Genomic DNA, 14,942 nt, shown 5'->3' on the forward strand with positions numbered 1-14,942 from the left:
AGAAGCCTATTCCTTTATCACTATTCTTGCACCAAAAGAAACATAGTAAGTTTGTGATATATCATTTTACCTCCATGCTGGTCCCAGTAGGCTTAATTACAATCAACTTACTCTAAAGGCTCTTGCTGCCTTTGTATTGCAACACACTGTAGTCATGGTAATGAGAATTGAAAGCAATGGAAGTTTCTGTGTGCTCATGCACTTCCAACAATCTATTTAACTGTTGTGAGCTAGGAATGCAAAGAATGCAGCCTTTAAAATCCACTGAGAAATTCGTCCTATACTCAGCTGGCTAGTCTTAATTGGAACAAAAACCATTAAATGGAATTAAAATTCTACCATGGTTTTTTTTCAATGCAAAATCCGAGAACAGTTTGGTTTTCTGCGATGCTAACACTCTCTGTATTCAGAATGGCACTCCCTCATTAAAATGAGGCCAATAGAAGATAAAGGAATCCCCTTGAATCAGCATTGGCCTATCAATTCCCTGGGAATGAGACTACTGAAGGAAGGGACATACACTTGAAAAAAGTGTGTTTGCTATCATTTTAAACCAACTTCCATAATCTGAGTTCTTATCAATAAATCAGTTGCCTACTTTTCTATCTTAATGCATTGTTCCTGGAAACAAATGGCAATCAATGTGAAAGACAGATTTAGGATGAGAAATTAATTTGTATACCATATAACCATATAACAATCACAGCACGGAAACAGGCCATCTTGGCCCTCCTAGTCCGTGCCGAACCCTTAATCTCACCTAGTCCCACCTACCCGCACTCAGCCCATAACCCTCCACTCCTTTCCTGTCCATATACCTATCCAATTTTACCTTAAATGACACAACTGAACTGGCCTCTACTACTTCTACAGGAAGCTCATTCCACACAGCTATCACTCTTTGAGTAAAGAAATACCCCCTCGTGTTTCCCTTAAACTTCTGCCCCCTAACTCTCAAATCATGTCCTCTACTTTGAATCTCCCCTACTCTCAATGGAAACAGCCTGTTCAAGTCAACTCTATCTATCCCTCTCAAAATTTTAAATACCTCGATCAAATCCCCCCTCAACCTTCTACGCTCCAATGAATAGAGACCTAACTTGTTCAACCTTTCTCTGTAACTTAATTGCTGAAACCCAGGTAACATCCTAGTAAATCGTCTCTGCACTCTCTCTAATTTATTGATATCTTTCCTATAATTCGGTGACCAGAACTGCACACAATATTCCAAATTTGGCCTTACCAATGCCTTGTACAACTTTAGCATTACATCCCAACTTCTGTACTCAATGCTTTGATTTATAAAGGCCAGCGTTCCAAAAGCCCTCTTCACCACCCTATCTACATGAGACTCCACTTTCAGGGAACTATGCACAGTTATTCCTAGATCTCTCTGTTCCTCTGCATTCCTCAATGCCCTACCATTTACTCTGTATGTTCTATTTGGATTATTCCTGCCAAAATGTAGAACCTCACACTTCTCAGCATTAAACTCCATCTGCCAATGTTCAGCCCATTCTTCTAACCGGCATAAATCTCCCTGCAAGCTTTGAAAATCCACCTCATTATCCAAATAACAAATACAAATACAAATAGCAATACAAAGATTCTGCAGTTATGGTAGACTTCACCACCTTTAAAAAAAATGGGCTCACTCTATTCAGTAATTTTGAGAACGTATCCTTCTCGAGGTTTATGTAAACTTGTATATGCTGCTTCAATATTATTTGCTGCCAGATTCAAAAGTTATCCATGGGATGTTGCTGTTGATTACGAGAGGTTAGTGATGAAACTGCTGCCTGAGAAGTGATTTCGATCCACTCCAATTTCCCAACTGAAGCAGCAGTTCCACAGCAGATGCCATCTCATCAGCTCCTTACTCAAAACTGAAACTTCTGGACCGCATACAACAGGATGCTCTTGATCAACTACAGCTCTGCTTGCAATACCATCATCCCTTCAAAACTAATCAGTAAGCTTCAAGACCTTGGCCTCAATAACTCCTTGTGCAATTGGATTCTCAATTTGTTCAGGTCCCAGTCAGTTCAGGCATGTTTCATCAGCAGCCTCTCAAAACACTTCATCACTGTGGATATAAATGCAACTGGGCGATAGTCACTGAAGCGGGTTACTGAGGCATTAGTATAAGTGAAGTCTGCTTCAAGCAGGTGGGTACCTCAGGCCAAAGTGAGAGGTTAAAGATGTCAGTGAACACTCCAGCCCTCTTGCCATCTATGTCACTTAACGCTCAACACTGTCATAACATTCAAGTCTGTCACTACTATCAGCATGTCAACATGTGACACAGTGAAAGCAACCCAACCTTTTTCTCAGCAAAAGAGCAGGTTATTGACTTCAGCAAGGGTGGGTGGATGGGCAGTACCCCTGCTCCTGTATACAGTGCATCAATGGTGTTGAAGTTGAGAGGGCTGAGAGCTGCTTCTAGCTCCCAGAAATGATCACCAATAGATTGCCCTAGTCCAACCAGACCGATGCCACGGTCACCAGCACCTCTACTTCCTCAAAGACCAGAGACGTTTGGCATGTTTATTCGGCCCTCATCATTTTATATCAATCCACTGCAGAAAGCACGCTAGCCAGATAAATCACAGCTCGATAGTGCAACTTGTCTGCCAAAGACCACAAGAACCTGCAGAGCTGTGCGCACAGCTCTGCACATCACCAGACCCAGACCCCGCTATGAGCTCTGATCACTGGCTTGGGAAAGCAGCCAGGATAATTGAAGATACCACTTATCCCAGACATTCTCTTCTCCCCTCTCCCATTGGGAAGTAGATACAAAAGCCTGAAAGCATGTACCACCAGATTCAAGGAAAGCTTCTATTCCACTTTTGTAAGACCATTGAACAAGTTTGTAATGAGATAAGATTGGACTCTTGATCTCACAATCTACCTCATTGTGAACTTGCAGCTTACTTGCACTGCGCTCTCTCTGTATGGTAACGTTTCAATCTGCACTTTGCTAGTATTTTACCTTGTACTATCTCAATGCTTTGCTGTAATGAAAGCAGGATGGGTTTGTCACTGTACCTCAGAACATTTGCCAATTTTAACAATATCACATATATATTGTGCTTGCAAATCCTTTGTCCATTGAGCTTCTACCAGTAGTTTAACCATGAGCAGCTTCAACAAGTGGATATTTTTAATGACAGACATTTCCTCTATTTTAGCATATGAAACCTGAAATTAACCAACCACTGTTCAGCTATTACCTAGATGTTTTTCACAAATTGCACACTGCTGGAATGGTGAATCATATCACCATTCCTTCATTACTACTGTCTTGAATCCGGGAATTCCCGATTCAGAAGCATTGTGGAAGTACTTCCGTAAGTCAGAGCTCCTCCAAAATGGACCACTGTAGAAGTGCTTATGACTACTGATTTAAAAAAAATGTCTTAGTAAACATTACAAGTAACTGGGATTGGGTTAAAATACTTGATTCTCAGGAAAAGAGAGATAATGTGAGAACTGTATTGCAATAGGCTGGGTAGTTATGATGAGCCGTAATACGAGATAAATTATTTTAAGAAATAACAAGCAGGATCGACAAAGGAGAATCAGTGGATGTTGTGTACTTAGATTTTCAGAAGGCCTTTCACAAAGTGCTGCATAAGAAGCTCCTTATCAAGTTAAGAGCCCATGGTACTACAAGCAAGATACCAGCTTGGATAAAACAGTGGCTGATTGGCAGGATGCAAAGAATGGCAATAAAGAGAGCCCTTTTTGGTTGGTTGCCGGTGACTAGCAGTGTTACACAGGGGTCTGTGATGCGACTTGTTCTTTTTACGTCATATGTCAATGATTTGGATGATGGAATTGATGGCTTTATAGCCAAGTTTGTAGATAATACAAAGGTAGATGGAGTGTTGACGAAGCAGAGATGCTGCAGAAGGACTAAGATAGATTAGGCAAATGAGCAAAGAAGTGCCTGATGGAATAGTGTTAGGAAATGTACGATCATGTACTTTGGTAGTAAAAATAAAAGCATAGGCTATTTTCTAAATGGACAGAAAATTCAAAAATACGAGTTGCAAAATAACTTGGGAGTCCTCACACAGAAATCCTCAAAGGTTCATTTGTAGGTTAGGTCAGTGGTGAGGAAGGCAAATGCAACATAGCATTCATTTCAAGAGGACTAGAACATAAAAGGAAGGATATAATGTTGAGGCCTTATAAGGCACTGGTGGGGCTTTACTTGGAGTATTGTGAACAGTTTTGAGCCATTATCTAAGCAAGGATGTGCTGACATTGGAACGGGTTCAAAGAAGTTTCACAAAAATGATTCCAGGATTGAAAGTCTCATCATTTCAGCCCTGTCCCTGTAATCACTGGAATTCAGAAGAATGAAGGGGATCTTATTGAAGCCTGTCAAAAGTTGAAAGGCCTCGATAGAGTGGATGCAGAGAGGATGTATCCTATGGTAGGGGTGTCTAGGACCAAAGGGCAGTCTCAGAATAGAGGGATGTCCATATAGAACTGAGATGAGGAGGAATTTCTTTAGCCAGAGAGTGGTGAAACTGTGGAATTAGTTGCCACAGGCAACTGTGGAGGCCAATTCATTGGGTATATTTAAGGCAGAGGTTGACAGATTCTTGATTAGTCAGGGGCTGAGAGGGAAATGGATCAGCTGTGATGAAAAGGCAGACTCGATTAGCCAAAAGGCCCAATACTGCTCCTATATCATACGGCCTTTTGAAGTACAGAAAGTGAGAAGTTATAATATTAAAATCCATTGTAAACTTCCTGGCCTCGTTGTGGCTGGAATTTATTATCTGAGCCTACTGGGCCATGCCAATTGTGGTGAGCCTCTTTTCATGTGCCTAAACTTGAAAGTTGTAACATTTTCATACAATGAAGTGGCTTGCCTAAACTAACCTTCCCATACTAAATGTTCATCATTCTTAAATGAACTTTTTTTTTGCAGCAATGAGAAGCACCTCCACAGCAGCTCCATTTTTCATGAGCCATCATTTGCACAAAGGATAGATGGCACCTCAAGTACCAACCAAATTATTTTCTAGGGTAATTTGGATATATCCTAATGGATTTGATCCAAACAGGCAAGTTTTGCAGAAACATTGCTCTGAAAGGATACTGGCCAAATACTTTGGTGATTATTAATTCTCTTTTCTTTCTTCACATTTCTAACTATGGTAACCTAGACAACACCAATAGTTCACTATTTTCAGTCCCAAGATTGCCCTAGCTAGGTAGAGAGAATTCACTTGTGGCAATGCATTACAAACCATGAGTTAAGTTTCTCTTGAAGCCAAGATGTTAATACAATTGTTCATAATTAGCTCACGGTGACAAGAATCTTTCTCATGAGGAAATGGACATTCCATGAGGGTTCAGAGACTCACACTGATTGATCCACTTGCAAAGTCCAGGAGAATGTTAACAGGCAGGCAGGATGACAAGCCGTTAACAAATGTAACCTTTAAACAGGCATCAGGATGCCAAGGTCAGCAAGTGAGGGTAATGGCACTGTTAGGTATTACTCCCCACAAGAAGATTGTAATCAGTGCCTTCGGAATATTACATGAACTGCAGTATTTAGCTGTGGACATTTTAAGGAGCCTTTAACTAACTGTTGGTCAATCAATTAACCTGGATCACATGATCACAAACTAATACAATTGAAAAAAACTTATTTTTATGACTTGTGATGAATTTTATAGGCAGGAATTTGTTCAAACAGAAGGATAATGGATATCTCTTCATTTTCTCATGGGTGCAACTCATTGCTGTTTGACTTGTTTCCGCCCAGACTAAACCGTTACCTAAAATCAAGAAAAAAATTCAAGGTCCTTGTCAGAGTTGAAAATTTTTTTTAAAGTGCAGAAAGATGAAATAATATCAACTGTATTTCAAATGTATGAACACAATCTTTTGTATAAAATTGTAATTACAAAGAATTCACTCTCAACACATTCCCACATCCTGAAGCAAATCATTTTCTATTAAGAAATAATAACTTAAATATACAACACACACCTCTACCCAGAGGTCATTATACAAAGCCATACTGCCAGAAACTTATCTTCATACTTATCAAAACTAGATACATTTTAGTCTGACTTTTAAAACACCTTGGTTTGTTTGAGAAGGTCCAGTGAAAGTCATGGTTAGTCAATGTCAAAAACCTGGGATTTTACCGATTTCTCCAATTACTCCATAGTAACTGAATTTATAATTCCAAAACATAAATGGAAACATTTAAAAGATATTTGTGCTACATAAACTACTGCTATATAATTAATATCAACTTGTACTCAATCATTCTAATTAACTTTCAATTATTTATAAGCATTCTAGTTGGTCCTTACTCCTTTCTGTATCTGAATTGCACTGTTCTGTTGTAGTCAAAGACTAGAAACAGAATGTTTATTTAGTATACAATGTCTCAAAATACTGTATCTAAAAAGTCCTAATACTGTATCTTTAATGTGTCATAATTATATTAAAGCTTGTTCACTATGGGAGCAATATACTCAATGCCTTATCAAACAAGATACGACAACAAAATATTCCAAGCAGTGGATAAAGCTAATCAGAATTATTCAGAAAATGTGCGATGTAATGTGATTACGCTTCAGAACCAAGGCATCCACACAGTAGTCAGGCTGCGGTACATTGATCTTTTTGTCATCAAGAGCCAAGCCTTATTCACTGAAATATATAAAAGGATGGACCTTACCCTCAGCATCTGCGAGACAAAAGTTCTCCACCAATTTGTCCTGCAGTTCAATAATGCCCTCCAACAAAGGTTAATTGAAAGCCTTAGATAAAGTGGATGTGGAGAGGATGTTTCCAATAGTGGGAGAGTCTAGGACCAGAGGGCACAGCCTCAGAGTGCAAGGACATCCCTTCAGACAGAGATGAGGAGGAATTTCTTTAGCCAGAGGGTGGTGAATTTGTGGAATTCACTGACACATATGGCTGTGGAGGCCAAGTCATTAAGCTGATGAGTTCTTGATTAGCAAGAGTGTCAAAGGTTATGGGGAGAAGGCAGGAGAATGGAATTGAGAGGAAAAATAATTCAGCCAGAAGCAAATGGCAGAGCAAACTCATCCGACTGAATGACCTAGTTCTGTTCCTATGTCTCATGGTTTTATGATAAGGTCCTTGGATCACCTCTCAATTTTCTGGAGTAACCTCTCTGTAATGACAGCCATCAATGGTGAACTTCATCACTTTGAAAGCACCATGACTAACTTCGATAGACAAAGGGAAAGAGTATTTGATCACATCTTCAACCCGATCTTCCTTTGAAAATGGCATTCCTTATAATAAATACATATGCTGAATTTATTGCTGATGTCCCTTGTATATGTTTACTGCTGTATAAGTTGTAAATCCTAAGAAACTCTCAGCATAAATATACTAAAACCGATTTACTAAAAATCTGTTGGAAATCCAAGCAACACACACAAAATGCTGGAGGAACGCAAGCCGGACAGCATCTATGTAAAAGAATATAGTCGACGTTTCAGGCCAAGACCCTCCATCGGGTCCTGCATTGATGCTGCCTGGCTCGCTGAGTTCCTCCAGCATTTTGTGTGTGTTACTAAAAATGCAAATTTATTGCAATACTTTCTAATTTAATAAATATTTAATAAATATTTAATAAATATTGTCAGTCAGTAGTAAATTTTAAATCATTTTATGAAACAAAAATACCATTGTCCAATGTCTTGCTTTAAAAAAATTAGTAAGTTGTCCCTGGAGAGTGATCATGCATATCAGATGCTACAAGATCACTGGGCACCATGTGGACTGAAGTAGGTTTACATAAGCAAAATATTTGAATGTTAATATTTTACTTATAACGTGGCTCTATTGTCTTTCTTGCACAAATGAAAGAGAGTATTGCTTCTGTTAATACCCTCTCTTTTCAACATCACACAATTAATACACCCGGTAGAAGGTCAGCATAAATTGTTCCCCAGTCTAACCACATTTATAACCAAAATTTTATCAAGGTTTATTAAATACATAAACCACAGCAGATCAGGCAGCCAGAGTCAGGAGAGAAAGAGAAAATTATTTTAGGTGAGGGACCTACATTAGAGGTGAAAACATGTTTCAGATTGCAGAGCAGAGTTAGTGGTTATAAGAGGGGGCATCAGGGTCAGGAGGATACAACAAAGTTTTAAATAGATTCTTTTCTTCTGCGGAATATGATCTCAAAGAGATTGTTCATTCAGAACAGAGGCGAGGAGGAATGTCTGTAGCCGGGGATCCGAACCTTTTTTAATTCACTACCCAAGATGACTGTAGAGGTTCAGATGTTCAGTGTATTAAAGACAGAGATGGTTAGGGTTTTAAAGGAATTAACCATGTAAAGGGCCTTGAGGTAAAAAGCCATTCAAGGGCTTATTGAAGAGACAGCTCGAGGGGCTGAATGGCCTACTCTGACTTCGAAGTTCTTCAAACAAGTCCCGTTGGCGCTCGTAAATTACTGCAGCGGGAGTGATTCAAGTGAGCCAAAGTTTCTCGCAGTGACATTTTAGTTTTCCCAGTTGAGTGAGACACTCAGACGGAACTAAAAGCGAACAAAAAGTCGCAGCAAGGGGACGAATTTAAAAATCATTCTTCCGATGTTGGAGACGTTCCCGGAGGGGTCTGGAGAACTCTCCGAGATGCCCGGGGAGATCAAAAGGAGTGAGCGACAAGTGAACACATCCAATGTGGAACATGGGGACGGAATCCTCGAGAGAACCTGGAGATTAACAGCAAACGCACTTCCAAAACACAAGTACAACACAATATATGTACAGTCCATCCATACCTTTTTATTTCTCCTTTAGATTTTTTTCTTGCGATCTGGGGACGGTAGTGAGACAGGTGAACTATTCTGGCACCTTATTTCACTTCAATAACTTACTTCTTCATGTATTTGGTCCAGGTTTTGCAACAATAAAAATCCAAACGCACGAAGAGTCCCCGCAGCTTTCCCTTCATAGTAGCGAGCTGCTGAGCGGTTCCCTCTCGGCGGAGAAAGGTCCGAGACGTCGTGGACAGCCCCGGTAAAACAGGGAGCGCCCCCGAGCGCCGGCGCTTCCTCCCTGCAACCTGCGGTGGGCTGTGTTAGCAGAGGGAATCAGGTGAACATTTATGAGAAATTAAAGGGAAAATGAGTGCAACTGAAAGATCCACTTGGCATTCCAATGTCCATGGGTGAACGAACATTTTCACAGTCCGCAGAATAGTTTGCTGCTCAGGAATTCAGAATAATCCGCCCTGTTGAATGTGCTCCAAACACTAGTCTCACTTTCCTGTGAAAATTCTCGAGCTGAGAACTGCCAGATGGAAAGTGAGCCTGGTATTGCAGGATGACCAATGCTGCTGAATCGAGTATAAACTCAAAAACTACAAGTCTCTGAGTCAGGCTGGCAGTGAGTGTATTAACCCTGAGAGGTAATTCAGATTATATCTGGAGTTCACAGTGATAGGGAGAACTACTAAAAGTGGTCTGACTGTAGATGATTCGGAATGCAATTTCAAAATGTTACTCGTGGATTATAAGATAACCATTAGCAAAAATTGGGATGTTGTGAGGTTAGACTGACTAACTAGTTTTTACTAAATTGGCATTGCATGTTATAATCCTGTTAGTTGCGAGAGAAATATGAATACAGCCTGTTTCATCATTGAATGTCATTAATAGTGAATTAATTCCCAATTCCTCACCCAGTTCTGGCCTCCCTGCACCCCAGCTTCATGTTTTCTTCTGCTGAGTGATATCACCACCAAAATCATCAAAGTTAGTTGATTTCTGGAGAGTTCTGTCAGTACGTCAAGTTGAAGTTTGCCTTTTTGTGTGTTTCCCCCCAGCCACCCATCTGTGTTTTTGTATTGCCATGTACTCCTGTTCTACTCTGGCCCCTGTATTACTGGGTACTCTATCTCTCACCTGTTTCTCATTATTACCTGTTTTGCTGCCACTTCTGTCTCATTGTGCTCCACCTATCATCTGCCTCTCTGTTTATTGCTCAGTGTATCTCTGTCCTGTGTTTTCACCTGTTTGTTGCCAGATCGTGCCAGTGAATTTTCCTGAGCTTTTCCAACATTTGTATCTGAACTCTGTCCGTTTGAATATTGAGTCTGCCTGTTTCCCAATTCTGGTGTTTGGATTTGTCTGGATGTTTTGATCTCTGCTTGAACTTTGATGCCAATTTTTTTTTTCACCTTGGGATTTTTTACTCAATTAATATCACAGTACTGGGTCTGCGATTGGATCCCTGCTCCAGCACCCTGACAAGTCCTCTGATAGCACAGCAGATGAGTGAGAAAGTAAGAACTTAAGATGTTACAACTGCAAAAATGGAAAATTATATAAAACTTACAATTTGGTAACATTCATTTTCATGACAAAAGACAGTTTATTTAGGTAAAATACAGCCATCGCTCAACTCATCCTATCCTGCACCACCAGCTTCAGGAACAGTGATTACCCAACAACCAGTGTGGTAATTTCACTCACCCAACACTGAACTGACTCCACAAACTATAGAATCACCTTTTTACAGCTCAGTATGATAGTTTTTATTTGAGTATTTGACTGCTTTGGCCTTTTTCTTTTTGATACTCAATGGCACTTTCATCCATGAGACCCCACCATCAACATCTTGGGGGCCATTGCTGATCAGAAACTTTGTGTGCATGAAGAAATACTGTCCATTTGTCTGGATGAAAACACAACAGCATCGAAGACAAACTGCCCACTGGACTGTTAATGTATTCACTACCCTCAATATTAATTCCCCTCACCATTGGCAAAGTCTCCACCAAAGTTGGCACAGTAGAGTAGCGGTTAGTGTAACACTTTACACTGCCAACAACTTGCATTCTGCCAGGAGTCTCTTCTTTCTCAACGTGACCGTGTGGGTTTCCGCCCACATTCCAAGTTAGGGTTAGAAAGTTGTTGGCAAGCTATGTTAGCACCCAGAACATGGTGACACATGTGACATGTCCATGTTTTGGCCTTGGATGCAAGTGGCACATTTCACTATATGTTTCAATGTACATGTGACAAATAAAGCTAATCTTTAAAGAAAAAGTAACCTGAAATGTGAAAGGAGTGGGTACCACAAACAAAATGTACTGCAGGTACACATCCAGACTTCTCAAATATCTATTACTAAGAATCAGACTTATACCACTGACTTACACAATGTGAAATTTGTTGTTGTGGAATGCAGAGCAATTACATGAAAATGCCAATAAATTACAAAAATAGTTAAGCAGTGGAAAATGGGGTAATGAGGCAAGATGTGGTGAGGTAAGATCAGAAACCTGATGGCAGAGAAGAAAAGCTGTTTCTGAATTGTTGAGTGTGTCCCTTGAGGCTCCTGTATATCCTCCAGAATGGTGAGGTTACTTAATGATAGATGTCGTCTTTTTGAAGATGTCCTCGATGGTGAGGTGAGTTTTGCCTGTGACGGAGCTGGCTCAGTATACAACCCTCTGCAGCCTCCTGAGATTCTCTGTTTTGGAGCCTCCGTGCCAGGCTAGAAAGCAACCAGTCAGAATGCTTTCCATAGTAAAGCTATGGAAATTTGCAAAGGTGTTAGGTGACTCAGTAAATTTCCCCAAATTCCTAACAAAGTAGAGCTACAGGTACGCCGTTTGGTACAGCCCAGGATAGATCCTCGGAGATGTTAATGCACAGGAATTTAAGGCTGCTCATCCTTTCCACCACTGACTCCTCCGTGAGGACTGATGCCCCTCCAGGCTCGGTTGGAAACATTGCCATTCCATCATCATTACTAGGTACAGATCTTCTTCACCAGAAAGTTTATCACTGCTCCATTCTGAAAAATTGTTGGCTTTGCCTAGGACATCCAGATCCTGAATAACCAGTAATAATAATACTGGAAGAAAGGTCACACCGAAACAATCTTAATGGAGAAGCAAAATGGCAGCCTTTTCACAATGACAAACGTATATATTACGCAAACATAAATTATTGCAAAATAAGAAATAAAATTTCAAGCTTGCTTTGAATCTTAACGTTAAAGACAGTTAGATGTTCTCGAAGAAGATGAGGGAGATTAAAAGCAATTGATATATTTCGACTTAAAATACCTGTGTTTGTGTGTGAAATAATTGATATTGAAAAATAAGTTCAGAGGAACGATCAAAACGACAAAGTTAAATCAACTTCCAATACGAGTAACGGTGGGTTTCAGAAGGTGCTGCTTTTCGTGAAGCTATTATTTCCAAAACAGAAGAAACACTTCAGTTCCAGTTACTGGGAAAAAAAATTAGACGAAACCGACAAAGTGCAGCTTCGCTCAGGACCTCGGAATAAAATACTTTGCCGAAGAAACAGAGGCAGTGTGATTAACTCTCGAGCTGTCAATAAATTGCAGGGGCTGAGAAACCTCACAATGTGGTTAAAGTATTTAAGTTCGACCCCAAAAGTCTTCCAGAATAAAGCGCGTTAAGGAACAATAAACTGCTGTGAAAGTATTACTCTTTTACTCTTTCACCTTCAGTTATCTTTAAAAATGCGCCTAGCGACTCACTGAAGAGCACAAATGCCCTTTTGAAGATCTCAGGCTGCCGAGAGAGGCGCTGTTGATGGAGCATCCTGGTAGTCAATTTGTGTATGGGACGCGGTTGGAATTGAGTTTTACCGTCATAACTCCGGTATTGCTAATTTACTTCACAATTGCTCGCAATGACGAAGTAAATAGTTACTGTATAATGTGCGTTCACCTGACGTTATTTCTACCACCGGCCAGGATGGGGAAGTGGCACTTCTGAAAGATGAGTCCAACGGACCGAGGCACTGTAAGGGTATGTCAGTGGAGGGGTCTCCTGCACTCCAGCCTTCGGATTTGTGACTGTTGAACGTGACCCATGGAAACAGATAAGGGTTTCCCAATAAAAAGATAAGTAGAGAGTTTATTTTATTGAACACGAGCAGAATTTTCTGAGCGGCCAAGTGTAACTGAGTTGTAAGTTACACATACTGATGCACAGTGTGAACGCGCTAAACCAAGCACACCATTTACAGCTGAATATTTTACATGATATGTGTAAATTAGACAGCATCTTCGTTTCGAATTGACTTGGGATGGGTGAAAGAGAAACATAAATATGTGACCCAGATCTACGAAGCAAAAGTGAAAAATATTGCAGTTTAACTCTACCCTCACCGGGCTATTCACTGAGATGTCTGAATGCTGCTCAGTTCCCGCAGTGCGTTCTTAATCGTCCACGACATCCACAGACTGAAATCCTGAAGCAAAACTCTGCAGCTGCTGGAAATCCGAAACAAAAGGGAAAACACTGGGGTTACCTAGTAGGCCAGGCAGTATATGTGGTGATGACCTTTTGTCAGAATAGAGGAAGAAATAGCGTTTAAAGTCAAAGCTAAAATGTAGAAAGGGGTAAAGAAGCAAAGGGTAAAACAAACCAAGTTTAAAAAAAGCACGTTAACAGCAAGGAATAACATAAGATACATATTTTTCTAATATCTACATCTTCTCCCTTCCCGTATGGCAGATTATATGAACACCACAGAATGCCTGCGGTCTGGTTTTAGTTCCATAAATCATATGGAAATTTTGGTTTGTGTTCCATACAGTTTATACGGCTGCCTTTTGAATGTTTTGTTTAACTTATTCTTCTACTTTTCTAAGGTTTTTGCTAAAGTCACTGTGTGTTCATTCGCTTTTGTCTTGTTTCATCACTGCCACGTTCCTTTGGTTTTCTATTTATTTCTTCGCCATGGCTTCAGAAATTCTTTGTATCTGTGTTGCTTATTCCTGCCCACCCTGCCTTATGGCAGAATGGTTGCAGCATTGAAGGAAGCTGTTCTTCCCCCCACCCCTTATCTGTACTGGCTGTAAGCAAGAGCAATCCAACACTTTCCATTTCTCATTCCAGGGATGTCTTAACTTTCAGATACTTGTTCAGTTCCCCTTTGAAAGCTACAGGTGCAAATGTCTACAGACTTTCTGCAGAGAGCATCCTGCATGATTGCACCACTGCCTGGAATGGAGGCTGGGAACCGCAGGATCAAAGGAAGCTGCAGAGGGTTATAGACTCAGATAGTAACACCCTCTGCTCCAGCGAGGATACCTTTCAAAAAAGGTGGCATCCATCTTCAAGGACTTTCACCAGTCGGGACTTGCTGTCCTTGTTACTACCTTTGCGGAGGAGGAAGAGGAATCTGAGGATCCACACTCAATGTTTTGGGACAGCTTCTTTCGCAAATTCCATGACGTATGTTAGCGATAATAAACTTGACTCTGATTCTAAATTTACCTCCACTACTATACTAACCCTGTTCATGGAGTCTGGACCATGTTAAAAAGGTGTTTAAAAATAATCTGTTCCATTTTTTTCCTATCCTCTTCAGTTTTGTGTTCTTTAGGTGTGACCTCAAAAATAAAGTTTGTTTTTACCTACACTGAACATTGTCTTAATGGTCTTTTTTTCAGATTCCCATTTCAGCAAGAACAATTGCAACTTCTCCATACAATTATAGAAACATACAATAATTTTGAAAGGGACAGATAAGATAGAAGTAGGAAAGTTGTTTCCATTGTTAGTGAGACTAGAACTAGGGGACATTGCCTCAAGATTCAGGGGAGAAGATTTAGGACGGAGATGAGGAGAAACAGTTTTTCCCAGAGTATGGTGAATCTGTGGAATTCTCTGCCCAGGGAAACAGTTGAGGCTTCTTCACTAAATATATTTAAGAAACAGATAGGTTTTCTCATAGTAAGGGAATTAAGGGTTATGGGGAAAAGGCAGGTAGCTGGAGCTGAGTTTACAGATAGATCAGCCATGATCTTACTGAATGGCGGGGCAGGTTCGATGGGCCTATTTCTTATGTCCTTATGTTCAATTGAAGCACCTCATCCGCAGAACAAATCACTTTTGCAGTCTCT

The 14,942-nt window shown here is 40.3% G+C and overlaps 1 protein-coding gene and 1 long non-coding RNA gene across 9 annotated transcripts in view; one reads left to right on the forward strand and one right to left on the reverse strand.

Moving 5' to 3' along the window:
* The window catches only part of veph1 (ventricular zone expressed PH domain-containing 1), a 238,005-nt gene extending 228,505 nt beyond the window's left edge, over window positions 1-9,500 (reverse strand). For 4 of the 8 annotated variants that reach the window (XM_059946621.1, XM_059946605.1, XM_059946596.1 and 1 more), the window contains exon 1: window positions 8,822-9,497. The gene's annotated coding sequence lies outside the window, so the exon portion shown is untranslated. Of the gene's footprint in view, window positions 1-70; window positions 156-8,821 lie in introns of those variants that run through there. The other 4 variants (XR_009507288.1, XM_059946577.1, XM_059946567.1 and 1 more) reach the window with 4 other exon arrangements.
* On the forward strand, window positions 9,011-14,463 carry LOC132379113 (uncharacterized). Its single transcript, XR_009507296.1, has 2 exons — window positions 9,011-9,137; window positions 13,933-14,463. It is a non-coding gene; the product is annotated as an uncharacterized LOC132379113 (long non-coding RNA).
* The last annotated feature ends 479 nt before the right edge of the window (window positions 14,464-14,942 follow it).

This window comes from Hypanus sabinus, chromosome 2, assembly GCF_030144855.1.
Source record: "Hypanus sabinus isolate sHypSab1 chromosome 2, sHypSab1.hap1, whole genome shotgun sequence".
NCBI classification, from domain to species: domain Eukaryota; kingdom Metazoa; phylum Chordata; class Chondrichthyes; order Myliobatiformes; family Dasyatidae; genus Hypanus; species Hypanus sabinus.